Source organism: Danio rerio, chromosome 14, assembly GCF_049306965.1.
Source record: "Danio rerio strain Tuebingen ecotype United States chromosome 14, GRCz12tu, whole genome shotgun sequence".
NCBI classification, from domain to species: domain Eukaryota; kingdom Metazoa; phylum Chordata; class Actinopteri; order Cypriniformes; family Danionidae; genus Danio; species Danio rerio.
In genome coordinates, this window is record NC_133189.1 from 28,406,654 (window position 1) to 28,427,573 (window position 20,920).

Genomic DNA, 20,920 nt, shown 5'->3' on the forward strand with positions numbered 1-20,920 from the left:
GCGTCTGTGTTCCCAGCAGGTCAGGCATGCTGGAGACGCTCTGTCGAAGACAGAATCATCACTCAGGTGGTGCAGCATAGGCCTAGGCCACATTCACCGGCCCCATATAGAGCACAGCATTCATCAACTTTTGGCTTCTGGGGAGAAGGAGACCCAATGTGATGCCTGGGTCTGTACGTTGAATCCCCAAACAGATGTATGAGTGTCCTGAGGTTGCACGTGCATAGTGTTTCATCACTGCTCAGTTGTAAGAGTGATAGGGCATCAGACCACATGCGCTGTCAGATTGGGTTAAATGGATTCTGAATACGACTTCCAAAATAAATGTCTGAGTCACTGGTCAAACATGTTTATTTAAAGATCTGTGGCAGAAATCACATTTTCTTATTTCTAAATGTGGTCACTCCTCTCAAATCTGCAAGTCATTGACTTAATTTGTTGTTGCATTCTATCTTTTATGTCACTACAAATCCTGGCATACCGGTCAAATGTATAAATTTGTAAATAAATAAATTCATATATATTTGGGATCCAAAATCCCTTTGACCTAATTTAGTCCAAGCAATTTGGAGAATGGAGAGATAAATCATGGATGCATCTTTGTTTGGGATACAAAATTCATAATTTGGTGACATGGTGGCTCAGTGGTTAGCAATGTCACCTCACAGCAGGAAGGTGGCTGGTTTAAGTTAAGCAAGTTGGCATTTCTGTGTGGAGTTTGCATGTTCTACCTGTGTTGGCGTGGGTTTCCTCTGGGTGCTCCAGTTTCCCCCACAGTCCAAAGATATAGGGTACAAGTGAATTGAATGAACTAAATTGGCCGTAGTGTATGAGTGTGTGTGCAAGTGAATGGGTGTGTATAGGTGTTTCCCAGTTCTGTGTTGCAACTGGAAAGGTATCTTCTGTATAAAACATGTGCTGGATAAGTTGGCAGTTCATTTCAGTCTGGCAACCCCAAATGAATAAAGGGACTAAGCTGAAGGAAAATGAATGAAGGAAGTTTATTATTTCTTCCCGATTTTCTATGTGTTTACTACCCCAAAAAAATTGATAACCACAATTTGAGACACATCACTTTCTTGGTTGTCTAACATTGGGTTAAGACAACACAACATTTTTTAGCTGTTATTATAATCCCTGTCAGCCTATAGGGATAGTTCAGCCAAAAGAGCTCATTCTCTCATTAAATATCCGTCCTCACAAGACATTTGTTCATTACGGAATTAGGATATTTTAGATGAAATCTGAGAGATCTCTGACACCCCATAGACAGCTAGGGTCATGAGCCCAGAAAGGTTTATTCTGAAAACAGTTTACGTGCCTTCAGTGGTTCAATCGTAATGAATGGTCTGAAGCTAAGAGAATAAAGCTGTTAAATAAAGCTGTTGACTTTAACAGTTTCTTCTCTTCTGTGTCAGTTTCTGACACCCATGCTTTGAGCTCTAAGCAAACAGAGAAAGTGATCTAAAACAACATGATTGTGAGTAATTATTGACAATGTTCAGTAGTCACTCTTTATTTTAATGCACTGTACAATTCATGCTATTAACAAACCATTAACTAAGACAATAAGCTCAAAAACAAGTGAATAGTTATTAAGGTTACTATTAAATAATACGATTTAGCGTTTTCCTCCTGTAGAAAGACGTCACGAGAACAGTGCTTAGTGGCTTAGTGTATTACAACAATATTTCTAAAAGACCAAACACTTTATTGATATAGTATACAATCAAGCACATGTGGTCAGAACACAAACAAATCGCAGGTTATGAAGTTTAAACCATTTCTCCCAAAGAAAAGCCATTTTATGCAAAATACTACCAGGCATCTGTAGTTCCGCTCACGCTCTGCCTCTTTGCCCTTTTTTGGTTACCCCTGGTCAGCGCGATGATGCGTGAACAAAAAGGCGATGATTGCCCATGCCCAATTGTAGCTTCATTTGTGCTCTTCAGAAACAAATGGGTGACATCACGGATACTACATCCATATTTTTTATAGTCTTTGGTTACAATATAACCTGCTCACCTAATGTTTGCGTTCGTAATATTTATATTATTTGCTAAGTAATAACCACTTCATGTGGAATAAATGAATAAATTATACTGTTTTCCACCAAGGCAACCCGGGGTGCTAAATTGGCTAAACTGGCATTGGGCAGGTTAAAGAAACCAAATCAAAGACAGTTGTTCTGGCATGTAATGCACATTTTCAAAGCACTATATCTAACTTCAGCACTGTTTTTCAGATAAACAAGTATGATCACTTAGCATATTTCTTAAATATCTACTGACATATTATAGTATTTTTATGCTTTAGAAGAGTCAAAAACTTACTTACAGCACCTTTAAACTAAAGTGTTACATTTACAGTTATCTTTGTTATTGTGAATTTAACTCCTAAATTCTTGTTGTGGCATAGACAAGAAACGTGTCAGATTACAATTAGCTTCCTGGCCAGTCATCGCTTGCCATCTTTAACAATGCACATGGTATCTTTGAGAATGTGTAACTAGCCTCAGACTTCTGGAAACAAGAGTGTAACAAACCTGAAGCAAACATTATAAACACGGGAGTGGTGGTGTCATACCAAGGTGTGTACAGAAGGCCTTAAGTGCTTCTGTTTGTCACTGTCACGGATTTTATGGAAATTACATGGAAGATCATGTTTCAAACCAGTGATTCTGTCATAGGTGGCAAGCGGCAATATCCTTTTAAACATGCTAGTAATTCTTCATGACTTTGTAAAGCATCCCATACAGTATGTGGCATTGGTTGTCATCCACTTTGACTTTCCATAAAATGATCCCTTCTTGCGCATTGACACCCATTACTCTTTATGAATAGCCATACATAAAACAAATAGTGCAATCTGAATCGAGCATTACTGCATCTTGCTTAGAAAATCAAGTGAGCCAGGACTGCCATTGGTGCCTCTTAAAAAAAAGTGACACCCTTATGGCAGAATATGGCTATGTGTGTATTTGTTTCATAGTGATCTTTCTGTTCTAGTGCAGAATTGAAAAGAGCACTGAGCCCATGGCAAAAGGTGTCCTCCAAATCCTCCAAGTTATGAAATCCTCAGCAACTGCCAGGGTGTAAAAACTCGTGTTGACAGACAGACAACGCATTCCTCTGGCCTGAGCTGCGTGCCACCCCAGTGTTTGGAGGAGAGGCTTGCGTTTTTGCACATACATGCTTCATTTCTGTGAGTGGCCAACTAACACGTACACCTACTTAAGGGCCATTTTGCTTCCAGAAGCAGAGCACAGACTTTACTGCAGTGAGTGGGGAATCAAGCAAAAAATCTGAAAAATTCCCAGCAGGGACAAGGATTGATTGCTGCAGGCTGAAGGGTGTTGGATCCTCACCTTTCCGCCATACACAACATTTTCCACAGCCAGGCGAGTGAAATGCCAGCCTGACAGTGCTGATCCCGTAGTGGCCTCAGAGTGACCAGTTGTTCTTGCGCTAACTAGGTCATACACACGAACACACATAATCACATATTGTGAATTACACCAACAGACTTATAAATTACAACAATACTGAAAAAGATGCAGTAGAGAAAGCAAATAAGTAGAACGGCCCATCCAACAGGCAATACAGGCAGTTGCCTAGGGTCCTACGTTCATTGTTCTATGCACAAACCCCATTAAATGTGATACAATTCACAACGACTGTGAGAAAAAATAACCTCCACATTTCATCAAAAGAAAGCTCTGTATAATTCATGCATGGCAAATAGCAAAAAATTATAATAAATATACAACAACAGTATAAATAAAAGCAGATAACATTAGAAACATACCCAGCAGCACCCAGCATAACACCGCTCACAAACGGCTATTGGGTGAACTAGAATGACGTAACGTATTCCTACACAGATTCCACACAACTCACCAAATTGCTCACGTTCGAAATAAAGCCAAAAAGTGTCTTAAAGTCTTAAGTAATATAACAGTAAGTGTCCAATCTCTGCCCATCTTTATTTATTTTTCATTTATTTGCATTTTATGTTATTTACTTTGTTTTATGTACAATTTGTTTTTACAACACACTTGCACTTTCATTTTGCGATACTTGCAAATTAATTAGTGGAAATCTGAGTACATTTTTTTATATGTATCTAGGTTAAATATGTTTCAGTTAATAAAAACGTATATACTTAAATATTAAAATGTTATTTTTGTGTACTATCATCTCATTGTTTTTACACCAGTGGGCCCTTTTTTTATCTCCCCTAGGGCCCCTCAAACCCTACGGACAGCACTGATGCCATACATAAAAAAAAATTTGAAAATTGTAAATGGTATTTAGATGATGCACAAGCAAAATAGCAACAGTTGGCCTTGCCCACTTGTAGCTTTATTTGCGCTCTAAATTTAAATTAAGTTTATCTGGTCTTTTTGCCTTGAAAGTTTTGATCTTGGTTTAATTTTTTTTCATTCATTCATTCATTAATTATTTTTCGACTTAATAACTGATTATCAGGGGTTGCCACAGCAACTATTCCAGCATATGTTTTACGTTGCGGATGCCCTTCCAGCCGCAACCCAGTACATCCAGCCAAACATCCATCACTTCATTACTCTACGGCCAATTTAGTTTATCCAATTCACCTATACTGCATGTCTTTGGACTGTGGCCAAACCCGGAGCACCCGGAGGAAACCCACGTGAACATGGGGAGAACATGCAAACTCCAACTTGCCCAGCTGGGACTCAAACCAGTGAACTTCTTGTTATGAGGCAACATGCTGCATTATTTTTTTTAAGTTATTTGTTTATGCTTGATATTGTAGATTGTTAAACATGTAGCCTAAAGCCTGTTCAGTCTGCCAAGTCCTCTAAAGTGGTCAAAATCAGGATAGTCTTTGGAGAAGTTACCAACTCTGCTTCTGATATTTATTTGCCTGTCAAGTCAGTTGCTGTTTTGTCAAAGTCTGCCATGTTCATTCCTGATAATCTAGAATCGGTTAAGTCCACCGCATGTCACCCCATTGACAGCACAAGTAACATTATGGTCTTGGAATTATATGGGTAATAAGTCCCTTGCCAGAGGGTAAAAACCCTTTGTTCAGAGGCCCTTCATGGACCAACACTGGAGAATCCATGCTGTCTGCCCTTACAGTCTTGTTTTGAGCAGCGTCCTCATGTCATGGAGGCCAGATCCTGAGCAGCAGACTTTCCCTGTCATGGTGGCTCCACTGTAACTGATATGGCAGTAAGCCTTGAGCAGCCAGTTTCTCCAAAATCCTGTCCAAAGTTGGACTCTAAGCCACCAAGTTTAACCAGTTCTGATCATTGAGTTTTGGCCCGAAGCCACTGCTACCCTGGAGTCAACAAGGTCATCTGCTCTATTTGCCAGTGCAGCTAAATTTATTTTCAATTCTGTGTCCTATCTTGTGACTATTTTGACCCAATAATCTCATTCCAATACAAAGACAAAAACATTTACAACAAATTGTTAAGGACAAGAAGGAAGAGTGCAGGGTGCAAAAGGAACTGGTGTAAGCAATCATGTACTGTAAGTGAGGACTAAAGATCTAAACAAGAAGGCATGGTAAAAGGAAACAAGGTGGCAGGACCACCAGCACATGGCCAACACAAACGAAGACACAGCCACATGGTGACACACAGTATGAACAGAGAAACACACTCTGGTTGCTGAAGGTGAGCAGCAGTTAACCTCTACTATATGTTTGGAGGTAACAGAAAAATAAATTTCCTTGTGCCTTCAATCTTCGATGGAGCCATCCAACCCTGTATCTCATGTGTCTCTGCTAATTCCATCCACCCCTGAATAACCTTTACTGTCTACTGGTTCCATCCAGTCTTGCATTTTTTATATCTCTGCTGGTTCTGCTCAGCTCTGTGTTTCTTTTGTCTGCCAGTTCTACTTCTTCTTTGCCAGTAATTGATCTCCTTGGCTTCTTACACCTTTGTTTTCTGCCAAACACAGCCAGTGCACTGGCCCTGTTCTCACTGGCTCCCTCCAGCCCCTTAACTCTTCCCTCATGCACTCCACTATCCAATAAGGATACGACTCAGATCTTCCAGATCCCAGCTCTGTTTTGGCAAGAGGATCCTTAAGGTGGTCACACATCAGCAGCGCCGCTCGGCGACGCGCCGCATAGCACCACGCAGTGCCACGCATTTCAGAATTCTAAACTTAGGTTTCTATCAGGGTACACACACCGGCGCTGCCAGCCACGACTCAGGTCTCTGTTCATATTTCCGCCACGCCACTGATCGCCATCTGAATAGTTTCATTTTAAATAGCATGCGAATGTGCGCGTTTGGTGTGCAATACTTTCAACTGTCATGTGGGTGCCGTGTCGCGCCGGTGTGTGACACCCTTTAGGCTCCAGCTCAGATCTCTAAGCCCTGGATTTCCCCTCAGCCCTTCAACACTCGTGCCCTCATCTCCACTAAGGTCTGTCAGTCAGGGTCCGCCAGTCTCACTCATCCCTACATCATGTCTTGGTCAATCATTGGCCTGTTATTGCCATGGTATTTTACTGCTCTGGCTAAACCTCATTGCTGTATCCCAAAGGGTCAGAGTTCCAAAGAGTCAGGCTCCTCTTTCCCTAAGTCACAAAAGCTCCCTTCTCCATTTGGTCCTTCTATGTTGGCCCCCAATTTCACCCCAGATCTCCACTTTCTAAACTGAGTCTTCAACTCTGTCTCAATTTATCTGCCTCCTGGTTTGGCCATCCAAGTCTTCACCATTACTCCTCCTTCTATCAACTTCACCGTGGCCCCTCTTTGTGGCTAGATTCTGGGTCCCCACCTGGCTCTTCCTTCTCATTTCCCTTCTCTGGCTCCTCCCTCTGTCTTCTCTGTCTCTGTTTTCTTCTGATGGCACTTTCTCCTGAATCCTGCCCTATCGTCTTCTTCAAGATCCCCCTCACTCCTCAGTTTTACTTTTTTTTTTTTTTTTGTGTTGGGGAGTAATGTCACAGTGTACTGTTCAGTGTAGGTCTAGTGTTCCTTGTTCCTATTTTGAGTTGACTATGTTTGTTCGCTTAGTTCCCTTTTCCCACTTTCTGTAGGTTCTGATTAGTTCACACTTGCTGTCTTCTCTAATGGTTGTTCCTTGTCTATTCCCAAGTCCTCACTTCTCTCTGTTCATTGTTTTTTGTAATACATTTTAGCAATAGAGGACTGTTTGTGTATTACCTGTGTGGATTAAAGATCCTTATCTTAAACTAAATGACAAGTCCTTGAATTTACAGTTCTTCAGTCTTTAACGCATATAATGGGATATAGCATATAGGCCAAAAATTAGGTCAAGTAAACAAAATATGCAATTTTGTGCAGTATATTCTTTGAGTAAGTAAGATAAATGTCCTACACCGTGTAATATAAATCATCTTGAAATCTTACTAACAATATAAAAGTTTTTATTATGTTCATTTAATACAAATATGTGTATAAATTTGTTACGTTTGGCCAGGTGAAGCCAAGTTCAGTCATATAGAGCTGCAGTCCTACAGAATTTTAATTCAGCCTTGATAAAACCTCATCTGCCTGTAACCTTTCTATAGCTCTTAAACCTTGATAAGCTTGTTCAACTGTGTTTGACAAGAGTAACTCACATACACTTGGACTAGGTTTATATGGTTATAGTATCACTCAATAATTGATCATGTTTACCTGTGTTGCAGTAAACTCTTAATAGAATCACGATGGAAATGAATGTTGAATGTGCTATTAAAAGAAATTCATTAAACATTTAAATGACATGTCAAAACCACATTTGCCATGGAATCCTAGCACAGTTTTTGCTATTCAGTCTAAGCATCGTCGTGGTGTGTGGTTTTCTGGCTGACTGAGTACTTATCCATGATTCTGTGAATCTGCAATTAAGAAGGTCAGAGGTCATGACCACACTGACAGAGAGGTCCTTGTGTGTCAGGAGCAGGCACTAATTAGTTCCTCCCTGCTCTGTATGTGAGATCATGGCATTTTATGTGAAAACACAGTTCACAGACAATGGGGATAATTAGGGGGCAACCGGGCAGATAGGAGTATACGCACATCTTCTCTGCCTACAGGACTATTGTATGGAAGAGTCTGGAAACAGACAGCAGGCAAAAAGACGACAATAGACAAATGAACAAGGAAAAAAGCGGACCCTAAGACACAGTGTCCCAATTCGATAATGATTTCCCATGTTTAAAACCTTGGGCTTGAGAATGGGGTTTTTGTACAATGGCACAAAGCGAGCACATGGACTGATGGAGGAAGTTGGAAAGGAGAGAGAGTTGTGGTAAACCTCACTGTTTGGTGTGAGAGAGCATGGGAAATGCGTGGGACCAAACACGGTCATGGTAAGTGGTTCTGGCCTGTCACTTTGGGGCTTGTCCAAATCTGACATAGAATGGGAACCAATGTCCAGCAAATCACTCCCAAATCAGCCTGACCAGCCACTCATCTTCTGCTCCAGGCCAAAGCAAAGACGCTCGTTGACATTTATGGTGTTTCATAGCATAATTGACAGACATTAATGTTCCCCTTCAAAACGTCTGAAATGGAACATGGCTTCCTGTATAGCATCCCCGCCCTGCTAAGGTAACTCACACCACCCAGTGAAGCAGACAAGAAGAAGTCTTTCCTTAGGCTAAGGAAGCACCCTGCCGTAATGATTGCTTACAGCTCAAATCATACCTTGGCCAAGGTCATTTTAAAGATGTATTTACTATTTAATGTTGGCATGTTCAATGTTCAGTTAAAGAAATGCCAGAAGGAATGAACATTTCCAAAGGAGAAAGACAGGTGCTGACAGGTTTCACACACCTGGAAAGTTCACAAGTCTCTATATATTTGAAAGACTATCATTTAGCATCTTTTAAGCTCAAATATTAATCCATGGAAATGATGACACCGAGTAAACATTATTATCATATTGGTGAATGATTTGAATCCATAACAGTCTTCAGGAGAATCAAAACTAGGACGATTTACTAGGTGTTTTAAAGTGATGAGAGAAATGCAGCCACCAGGGGGCAAAATGATTTCAGTTACAACAAACTACTACATTTTGTGCCCTCTTAATCTACACAGTTTATATTTCTTTCTGTGTGCTGTGCCTTTTAAAAATACAAGGACTAAACATGTTAACAAACACATTGACAGAAAACCAAAAAGCTCCACATAATGGCTTGATACATCTCAAAACTAAATCTGTTTATTTTGAGAACTAAGCTGGACTACCAAAACCATAGCCAGCTATTTTTCTTAAGAGTTTCACTCAATGACAAATCACAAAACCACATTTTTATTCTGTTGGCTCTCTTAATATAAAGTGGGCTGATAATAAATATCATTACAGTCTCAGAGCAGCTATTATAACCACACAAACGACAAATTAACTGTTTTTGTAGACTGTTTATCTAGTCACTTTTTATTTCAGCTACTAGCCTATTAATTCTCATTCATTTACTCCATTGACTGTAGCTGAATTCCTCGCACCCCTTCAAGTATTTTGTTATCCTATGTGATAATGACATCGATGATTGCCGATGCTGCAGCCAAACCATTTGAAATCAGAAAAGCTGGTTGCAATGAGTTATGGCAAGCCATTAACAAAACATGGAGTGCTTTCTGGAGTGGATGAACAAAGTATAAATAGATGTCTCAGAGCACAACAACCGAATGCTTCATCAGAAATGTTTGGCATTACATCACTGCCTGTGTGAGAGAGACTGGAGTTACCAGACGCTCTCTGAGCCAGCTATTATGGTTTGTACTAATGTTCTGGTTTTAAAATCCAAACATTCTCAAAGCTGTTATTTGCTCTCCCTTTTTCCTTTTACTCAGAAATTCTGTCTCTCTTTCAGCAAAGTGCCTCTGTCTATAGTGAGGAGAGACAGATTTCACAAGGCCTGTTACTGTGTTTGAGACTCTTGGGACTGTTCGGTGGCAGAAATCGGTGCACACGCGTACTCACATGCGCTCAAGATCCAGGACTGAACATGCTGAAATTTATGGAAATATTGCATCTTGTCTGGATTTCAAGGATGGAGTTTTTTATTTTACTTTAGGTAACAATTAACTCCCTCTTAATTGATTTTATACATATAAGAGGTCATACCAGGCTTGTTTTCATCTGTGTTATATAGGTTATTTATCTGATTGTAAAATTGAAAATGACAATGACTAAAAGTGAAGTAAGTCAGGGGTTTTCAAACTTGGTTCTGGAGGGCCAGTGTCCTTCATAGTTTAACTCCATCTTCCTACCTTGTAGTATACCTAAGAGCTTGATTAACTGGTTCAGGTCTGTTTAATTGTGGTTAAAACTAAAATATGCAGGATACTGGCCCTCCAGGACCGATTTTGGACACCCCTGCAGTAGGTGATCAGCCAAAATGCTATCCGTTAGCATAATATCTTTGAAAACACACTCCCCTGCCGTCCAAAGCCATGAACGCGCACATTAAAGATGACAGTAGACAAATCTGTAAAACTTTATAGTACTTTATAATACTACAATTCTGAGTGAAAATTTTATTGTATCTAGCACATTTTCATTTGGATTGCATGGTGGTTGGCCGGCAGGGTGCAGGATTTACACTTACTGTATTACTAAGCCATAACTACTTGCTATTTTAGACTGAATATTTAAAGTAGCAGGGTAAACAGTATGGTGAAAATCAATTTCACCTCAGTAAAGCAGGCTAGGCGGAGTAGCGCTATTTATTACTTTTGTTTTGTTGTTAAATTAAATAAAAAATCTACATTTTCGATGCTGTAAAGGTCCCTTATAAAATTAAAAATAGTCAGACCAATCATTTGCTGGAAGATTTCATTGGCTCAACACTTATGTGCATATAAACCATTCATAAAACAACACAATCTACATCAGCTTTGCGTGACTAAAATAGTTTTAAAACATAACATTACCTGTCTAAAAGAAATACTTCAGCAATGGTGTCATCCTTCCTCCAGTGTGCAAAAGTAATTCCAATATTGATTCATTTTCTTTTCGGATTAGTCCCTTTATTAATCTGGGGTCACCACAGCGGAATGAACTGCTAACTTATCCAGCATACGTTTTACGCAGTGGATGCCCTTCCAGCTGCAGCCCATCACTGGAAAACATCCATACACTCTAATTCACACACATACAAGCATACCCAATTCACCTGTACCGCATGTCTTTGGATAACAAGCAAACTCCACACAGATATGCCAACTGACCCAGCCGAGGCTCGAACTAGCGACCTTTTTGTTGTGAGGCGATCGTGTTACCCCAATATTGATTTAGGATTTTAAAAAGTTTTGATTCAGCATTTGATTTTACCCCTGTGATCTCATGTGTGTTTTGTGCATATGAACGTGCAGAGCGCATACAAGCGTGCATGTGCTAATGGTGTATCTGCGCGAACAGATGCGCTCATGTACAAATCTACATTTGTTGACTGACAGTTTGGGCTGCTCATCAGAATTATAGGAATATAAAAATACATATGAATACATTTACATAATTTACTTTATTCATTTCTATTGGAATGTGAAAAAAAATTCAACCAATACAATCACCTACTTACCCTACTCACCCTTAAGAAGCTTTATCAAGAATTTGGGTAATTCTTAAAACCACGGCAGAATGAGCCACATACCACTTACAATTAATATCCAGCTGTGATCGTCAACACTAGCAGGCACATCGGCACATCTGACGACTGTAGCAAAAAACAGACCCTCTGATTAAGCTCTAAATAATGCTTTGATCCCAGTCCTTGCGTTCAAGTGCCCAGACTTCAAATGGAATGAGTGTTTCTAATGTATGGTATTGACATATATTAAAGCTGAGATTTTATGTCCTCATTATCACACACATGCACATTACCAAAAACTCAACAGATCTGTTAGACCTACCATCACGGCATCACATCTGTTAAAGCTATAAACTCACCTGAAAAACCTCAGCTAAAACTTCATCTTGTCACTCTGAGTAAACATTCTTATTTATCTATCATTAAAAATGCAGAATGAAATTGTTTGCCAGCAGAGTGAATGAACAAAGCCAAATGTTAAATATTTGGAGAAATTCTGCATGCTAAAGAGTGCCAAAAGCAGGAATGTCCTTGTGGAAATTCCAGCGCAAAAATAACTGAAATATATAAACAGCAAGGTATTATCAAGTAACGTTATTACATTGTGGTTCTGGAAGTTAACAGCTCTATAATTTAAGCTTTTAAGAAGGTGATTTTCAAGGCAGCAGTATCATGGTGATGTAATGTTTTTTTGAAGGGATCTTCTGATATTTTGTTTACCACAACTTGAGGAAATGAAAATAACAATAATAATACTACTATCAAATAACTGGTACCACCATTCTCATCTTTGACTGCAATCTAACACTATTGTTTTTAAACAATGAATGGAACAGAAAAGACCACATAGTATTTAGAGGAATTAAAATGATAATAGTAAGTGAAACATAAAGAGCTGCTTCGAGTAGATGCCCTATTTATTTGTTTGAAATGAATGTGAGGTTGTGAAAGATGGATGTACTGTAGGCTACAGTTTATTCAGTAGGTGGCATCTTGAAAAGATAGTTTACAAAAAGTCATTCATTCATTTTCTTTTCAGCTTTAATCCCTTTATTAATCTGGGGTCGCCACAGCGGAATGAACTACCAACTTATTCAGCATATATTCACACCCATACACTACAGACAATTTAGCTCACCCAATTTACCTATACTACATGTTTTTGGACTTGTGGGGGAAATCGGATCACCCGGAGAAAACACATGTGAACATGGGGAGAACATGCAAACTTCACACAGAAATGAAAACTGACCCAACCGGGGCTCGAACCAGTGACCTTCAGCTGTGAGGTGAATGTGCTACCCAGTGCGCCACCGTGTTGCCCCCAGTTTACAAAATGTAAAGCTTACAATTTTTTTTTGAAAAGCAGCCACACATTGAAGAAGCTGTAATTTAATTAAAAAATGTTAAATTCTAACTAATTTTTTTAAATGGTGCATAAATACTCTAACATATTTCCATCGCACCAATGTTTCTTCATAGAGAAAAACATTTTCTTTTGATTTTGAAAGTTGTACATTTGTAAATGTACAATGCGTTTTGGAAGCTTTCCAGTAAAAGTGCATGGTTGTATGTTAGGGTGAAATGTTTTTATTGTTCTACACTCTGAAATAAAGGTGGAGCTGTCACTGGGGTGGTATCTTTGCAAAAGATACACATTTGTAATTAAAGGGTTCATAATGGTAGCTTAAAAGCTTACATTTGTACCAAAACATTTTAACAGGTACACTTTTGTACTTTTTAGGCACTAATTTGTATCTTTGATGTATTAATAGGGACCATTTTAGGTACAAATGTGTAGCTTTTTTTTTTTTTTTTAAAAAGTACCAGCCCAGTGACAGCTCTCATACCTTTGTTTCTGAGAGTGTAAATTAACATTAAGTGACATTGTATCACTTTATTCACATTCCTGAATGGAACTAAACGGAGTTTAAAGTATATGTTTAATATGTAACTTTAGAACATCCAAAAATGTGTTAAATTCCCCAAGCAAAAGGTGACAAGTGATTTCATTTCTGAGGTCCTCTCTTCTGCTTAGCTATTTTTGGGGATGGTTAAATATATACTGGAATTTGCATTCGCATTTCGGATGGCGAGCCAACCGCATGCATGTGGGAAATCAAACGTTATTATAGCAATTCAGAGCTGAGAGAGAGAGAGAAGCATAAGAAGAGCATTAAGAAAAGCATGTCAGACATAGACATCATAATAATCCTCCAGGAAACATGGCACAGAACTGATGAGGTCATTTATCCTCCAGGATACTGTGAAATATCCTTTTCATCTAAAAAAAACATGAAAAAATCAAACATGGTACAGATTCGGGGGCACGATATCTGGCACAAACCGGAAATCAGTAAATACATCAAAAACATTTAAAAAGAAGAATCTCGTATCTGGCTCAAAATTGACAATAAGCTTAGTCAAATGAAAAAGGACATATTCATATGTGCTCTTTACATTCCTCCATCCGAATCTCTTTACTTTTATGAAAACATCTTTGAGACCATCCAGACTCAAATAATCCACTTCCAGGCACAGGAAAGTGTGTTGCTGTGTGGAGATCTCAATGCTAGAACAGGGTCCTTGACTGACCGTACCAAAGATAGTGGAAATAAATACATATTTGGATCAACAAAACCCTGTAAATATTTCCAGGAATAACTCTGATGCACAAATAAATAAGAACGGAAAGCTCCTACTTGAGCTCTGTCGAAGCCTCGTCTGTATCTGGTCAATGGCAGGGTGAGAGGAGACTCTCTGGGCAGATACATCTACAGCTCATTTCTCGGCAGCTCAACAGTTGACTGCAGCATCAGGACACGGGCATGCTCATCCACAGAACTAAACCCAATCAAATTATAAATACATGAAATGAAGAGTATCTAATTTACTGGAATGAAGCAGCAGGAAAACAAAGTAAACTTCAATGCTATTTAGACCTAAACAGAGATTATACGACAGCAACATATCTGAGAGCAGTAAAGAACAGTAAACTAAGAACAACAATGACCAAATACAGACTGAATGCTCACAGTCTGACTGTAGAGACGGGCCGATACAGACAGACCTGGCAACCCAGAGAGAGCAGCATCTGCCCACACTGGGCCCAGGCAGAGGTGGTAATGGAGGAACACTTCAACACTGCACAAACCATCAGAGAAACATTCTACCCCAAACTCATTGTAAATATTCTGATTAATATTGTTGTTTTTACTACTGTTTTATCCTAAATTTTGATTGTTAAATGTACAGTTTATTCTAATCTATTATTATTTTTTATTGTTATAAATGAATATGATATGAATGAATAATATGATATATTGAATAATAATGATACATATTTTTATGGTGGCTTGAAAAGCCAACATACTGTTATCTCACGTAAACTTATTATGGTGGCTTGAAAAGCCAACATACTGTTATCTCACGTAAACTTATTATTATTCTTCTTCTTCTTCTTCTTCTTTCTTCTGAGACTAATTTTAAAGTGTATCTCCTCCTAAACTTTTCAAGCTTCATACTTCAAACTTTCGTCAAACCTTCAAACTGGTCTGACTCGGGTTGCTATATCTGTTCTAACTGATCCGACTTTCGGTTTTCCGAAAAACGACCCGGAAAATTCCCAAAATTCCCATTGACTTAACATTGGGTCAAACTTTGTGACCTCATAACTCTGCATCAGACTGTCCTACAGACTTCTAACTGGGCTCATTTAACTCAGTCTAGCCAGCAGCCAATAACTGATGACCTTTAAACTTACTAGCCACTCCCTAGCAACCACTTTTGGCACCCTAGCAACTGTCCCATAGACTTCCATTGTAAAAGACTGCCATTGACTTAACATTGGGTCAACCTTTGTGAGCTCATAACTCTGCATCAGACTGTCCTACAGACTAGAGTCAGGCCTCATTCAACTTAGTCTAGTCAGCAGCCAATCACTGATGACCTTTAGACTTACTAGCCACTCCCTAGCAACCACTTATGGCACCCTAGCAACTGTCCCGTAGACTTCCATTCAAAAGACTTTCATTGACTTAACATGGGATCAAACTTTGTGAGCTCATAACTCTGCATCAGACTGTCATAGAGACTAATGGCTGAGCTCATTTAACTCAGTCTAGCCAGCAGCCAATCACTGATGGCCTTTTAACTTTCTAGCCACACCCCTAACTACCACATACTGCACCCTAGCAACTGTCCCGTAGACTTCCATTACAAAAGACTCTCATTGACTTAACATGGGATCAAACTTTGTGAGCTCATAACTCTGCATCAGACTGTCATAGAGACTAATGGCTGAGCTCATTTAACTCAGTCTAGCCAGCAGCCAATCACTGATGGCCTTTTAACTTTCTAGCCACACCCCTAACTACCACATACTGCACCCTAGCAACTGTCCTATATAATGTAATTAGCTGTGCTATCAAATGCTTATAATTCTAACATGCTAATGACATGCCAATCATGCTAGCAACATGCTACTCATATGCTAATCATGCTAATGACATGCTAACGCATACTGGAAACATGCTAATGACATGCTAATTTGAACTAGAATCATGCTAGTAACATGCTAATTCATACTAGACTCATGTTAATAACTGGCCTACATGCATATCTTTGCATAGCAGTGTCCTATTGACTTGGGGGATGGCTCATCTGACTCAGACAACCAATGAGCATCTCAATATGATAATAAAGCTCACAAGCCACGCCCCCAAATTGATTCCATAGACTTCCATTAAAATAGGCCAAGATGCATATCTTTGCATAGCAGTGTCATAGAGACAAGGGGGTTGGTTCATTTGACTAAGACAACCAACCACATTCAAGTTCACTCTGTAACCTCGCCCATAGCAACAAAACAGAGTACCCTAGCAACCATTCATCAACAGCTACATCTCAGCATCAGAACATCGTAGAGACTTGGAGATTGGCTCGTTTGACTCATGCTAGCATACGGAACTTCCTATATGCTACACATGCTAGCAGTGACTAGCTACATGCTAATATTGACTAGCCAAGTACTGTAACTTGCTAGAAATGCTTACTAAGTATAAATGTTTTATCAAGCATGTATGTGAGGCTTGCCTAGTAACCAACCAGGGTACCCTAGCAACTGCCTAGCAACCACCCAAACTACCCTAGCAACCGCCTAGCAACGGCCTAGTAATGCCTTAGTAAGGGCCTAGCGACCACTAAGGACACCCTAGCAACCGCCTAGCAACGCCTTAGCAACCACTCAGAATACCTTAGCAACCACCTAGCAACACCTTAGCAACCACCTAGCAACCACTTGGGACACCTTAGCAACCGCCTAGCAACACCTTAGCAACCACCTAGGAACCACTTAGGACACCCTAGCAACCGCCTAGCAACACCTTAGCAACCACCTAGCAACACCTTAGCAACCACCTAGCAACCACTTAGGACACCTTAGCAACCACCTAGCAACACCTTAGCAACCACCTAGCAACCACTCAGAACACCCTAGCAACTGCTTAGCAACGCCTTAGCAACCACCTAGCAACCACTCAGGACACCCTAGCAACCACCTAGCAACACCTTAGCAACCACCTAGCAACCACTCAGGACACCCTAGCAACCACCTAGCAACGCCTTAGCAACCACTCAGAATACCCTAGCAACCGCCTAGCAACACCTTAGCAACCACTTAGGACACCCTAGCAACCGCCTAGCAACACCTTAGCAACCACCTAGCAACACCTTAGCAACCACCTAGCAACCACTTAGGACACCTTTGCAACCACTTAGCAACACCTTAGCAACCACCTAGCAACCACTCAGAACACCCTAGCAACCGCCTAGCAACACCTTAGCAACCATCTAGCAACCACTTAGGACACCCTAGCAACCGCCTAGCAACACCTTAGCAACCACCTAGCAACACCTTAGCAACCACCTAGCAACCACTTAGGACACCTTAGCAACCACCTAGCAACACCTTAGCAACCACCTAGCAACCACTCAGAACACCCTAGCAACACCTTAGCAACCACTTAGGACACCCTAGCAACCGCCTAGCAACACCTTAGCAACCACCTAGCAACACCTTAGCAACCACCTAGCAACCACTTAGGATACCTTAGCAACCACCTAGCAACACCTTAGCAACCACTCAGAACACCCTAGCAACCGCCTAGCAACACCTTAGCAACAACCTAGCAACCACTCAGAATACCCTAGCGACCACCTTGCAACACCTTAGTAACCACTAAGCAACTAGTCAGAACACCTTAGCAACTGCCTAGCACCACCTTAGCAACCACCTAGCAACCACTCAAAACACCCTAGCAACCGTCTAGCAACACCTTAGCAACCACCTAGCAACTAGTCAGACCACCTTAGCAACTGCCTGGCACCACCTTAGCAACCACTTAAACCACCCTAGCAACCGCCTAGTAAAATGCTAATTCATGCTAGAATCATGCTAACAACATGCTAATTCATGCTAGAATCATACTAGTAACATGCTAATTTATGCTAGATTTATGCTAACAACATGCTAATTCATGCTAGAATCATGCTAGTAACATGCTAATTCATGCTAGAATCATGCTAACATGCTAATTCATGTAAGAATCATGCTACTAACATGCTAATTCATGCTAGAATTATCCAAGTAGCATGCTAATTCATGCTAGAATCATGCTAGTAACATGCTAATTCATGCTAGAATCACGCTAACAACATGCTAATTCATGTTAGAAACATGCTAGTAACTTGCTAATTCATGCTAGAATCATGCTAACAACATGCTAATTCATGTAAGAATCATGCTACTAACATGCTAATTCATGCTAGTAATATGTTACCTCAAGCTAAAATCATACTAACATGCTATTTACACTTTAAAACCACTTCAAACTTTCAGATTCGGCTTTTCAAGCCACCATAAAGTTTGTCCTCAAACTTTACTATCTAGTTATTATTCTTCTTCTTCTTCTTCTTCTTCTTCTTATTCTTCTGAGACTAATTTTAAAGTGTATCTCCTCCTAAACTTTTCAAGCTTCATACTTCAAACTTTCGTCAAACCTTCAAACTGGTCTGACTCGGGTTGCTATATCTGTTCCAACTGATCCGACTTTCGGTTTTCCGAAAAACGACCCGGAAAATTCCCAAAATTCCCATTGACTTAACATTGGGTCAAACTTTGTGACCTCATAACTCTGCATCAGACTGTCCTACAGACTTCTAACTGGGCTCATTTAACTCAGTCTAGCCAGCAGCCAATAACTGATGACCTTTAAACTTACTAGCCACTCCCTAGCAACCACTTTTGGCACCCTAGCAACTGTCCCATAGACTTCCATTGTAAAAGACTGCCATTGACTTAACATTGGGTCAACCTTTGTGAGCTCATAACTCTGCATCAGACTGTCCTACAGACTAGAGTCAGGCCCCATTCAACTCAGTCTAGTCAGCAGCCAATCACTGATGACCTTTAGACTTACTAGCCACTCCCTAGCAACCACTTATGGCACCCTAGCAACTGTCCCGTAGACTTCCATTCGAAAGACTCTCATTGACTTAACATGGGATCAAACTTTGTGAGCTCATAACTCTGCATCAGACTGTCATACAGACTAATGGCTGAGCACATTTAACTCAGACAACCAAACTGCCAATAACTGATGAGCTTTTAACTTTCTAGCCACACCCCTAACTACCACATACTGCACCCTAGCAACTGTCCCGTAGACTTCCATTACAAAAGACTCTCATTGACTTAACATGGGATCAAACTTTGTGAGCTCATAACTCTGCATCAGACTGTCATACAGACTAATGGCTGAGCTCATTTGACTCAGACTACCAAACTGCCAATAACTGATGAGCTTTTAACATTCTAGCCACACCCTAACTACCACATACTGCACCCTAGCAACTGTCCCGTAGACTTCCATTAAAATAGGCCAAGATGCATATCTTTGCAAAGCAGTGTCATAGAGACATGGGGGTTGGTTCTTTGACTAAGACAACCAACCACATTCAAGTTCACTCTGTAACCTCGCCCATAGCAACAAAACAGAATACCCTAGCAACCATTCATCAACAGCTGTATCTCAGCATCAGAACATCGTAGAGACTTGGAGATTGGCTCGTTTGACTCATGCTAGCAAACGGAACTTCCTATATGCTACACATGCTAGCAGTGACTAGCTACATGCTAATATTGACTAGCCAAGTACTGTAACTTGCTAGAAATGCTTACTAAGTATAAATGTTTTATCAAGCATGTATGTGAGGCTTGCCTAGTAACCAACCAGGGTACCCTAGCAACTGCCTAGCAACCACCAAAATTACCCTAGCAACCGCCTAGCAACCACCTAGCAACGGCCTAGTAATGCCTTAGTAAGGGCCTAGCGACCACTCAGGACACCCTAGCAACCGCCTAGCAACGCCTTAGCAACCACTCAGAATACCTTAGCAACCACCTAGCAACCACTTAGGACACCTTAGCAACCCCCTAGCAACACCTTAGCAACCACCTAGCAACCACTCAGAACACCCTAGCAACACCTTAGCAACCACCTAGCAACCACTCAGGACACCCTAGCAACCACCTAGCAACACCTTAGCAACCACCTAGCAACCACTCAGGACACCCTAGCAACCACCTAGCAACGCCTTAGCAACCACTCAGAATACCCTAGCAACCGCCTAGCAACACCTTGGCAACCACCTAGCAACCACTTAGGACACCCTAGCAACCACCTAGCAACACCTTAGCAACCACCTAGCAACCACTTAGGACACCTTAGCAACCACGTAGCAACACCTTAGCAACCACCTAGCAACCACTCAGAACACCCTAGCAACCGCCTAGCAACACCTTAGCAACCACCTAGCAACCACTTAGGACACCCTAGCAACCGCCTAGCAACACCTTAGCAAACACCTAGCAACACCTTAGCAACCACCTAGCAACCACTTAGTACACCTTAGCAACCACCTAGCAACACCTTAGCAACCACCTAGCAACCACTCAGAACACCCTAGCAACCGCCTAGCAACACCTTAGCAACCACCTAGCAACCACCTAGCAACACCTTAGCAACCACCTAGCAACCACTCAGGACACCCTAGCAACCACCTAATAACGCCTTAGCAACCACTCAGAATACCCTAGCAACCACCTAGCAACCACTTAGGACACCTTAGCAACCACCTAGCAACACCTTAGCAACCACTTAGAACACCCTAGCAACCGCTTAGCAACACCTTAGCAACCACCTAGCAACCACTCAGAATACCCTAGCGACCACCTTGCAACACCTTAGTAACCACTTAGCAACTAGTCAGAACACCTTAGCAACTGCCTAGCACCACC

At 40.8% G+C, this 20,920-nt stretch overlaps 2 long non-coding RNA genes across 4 annotated transcripts in view; one reads left to right on the forward strand and one right to left on the reverse strand.

Moving 5' to 3' along the window:
• Positions 1–20,920, forward strand: part of LOC141377518 (uncharacterized) — a 37,653-nt gene that overhangs the window by 12,738 nt on the left and 3,995 nt on the right. Inside the window, exons 2-3 of one of the 2 annotated variants that reach the window (XR_012389753.1) lie at positions 9,461–9,745; positions 9,844–12,325. This is a non-coding gene — a long non-coding RNA (uncharacterized lncRNA). Of the gene's footprint in view, positions 1–9,460; positions 9,746–9,843; positions 12,326–20,920 lie in introns of those variants that run through there. The other variant, XR_012389754.1, reaches the window with a different exon arrangement.
• Positions 15,036–20,920, reverse strand: part of LOC141377517 (uncharacterized) — a 143,204-nt gene continuing 137,319 nt past the window's right edge. Inside the window, exons 2-4 of one of the 2 annotated variants that reach the window (XR_012389752.1) lie at positions 17,629–18,543; positions 17,283–17,520; positions 15,036–17,217 (exon numbers count right to left, since the gene is read on the reverse strand). This is a non-coding gene — a long non-coding RNA (uncharacterized lncRNA). Of the gene's footprint in view, positions 17,218–17,282; positions 17,543–17,628; positions 18,544–20,920 lie in introns of those variants that run through there. The other variant, XR_012389751.1, reaches the window with a different exon arrangement.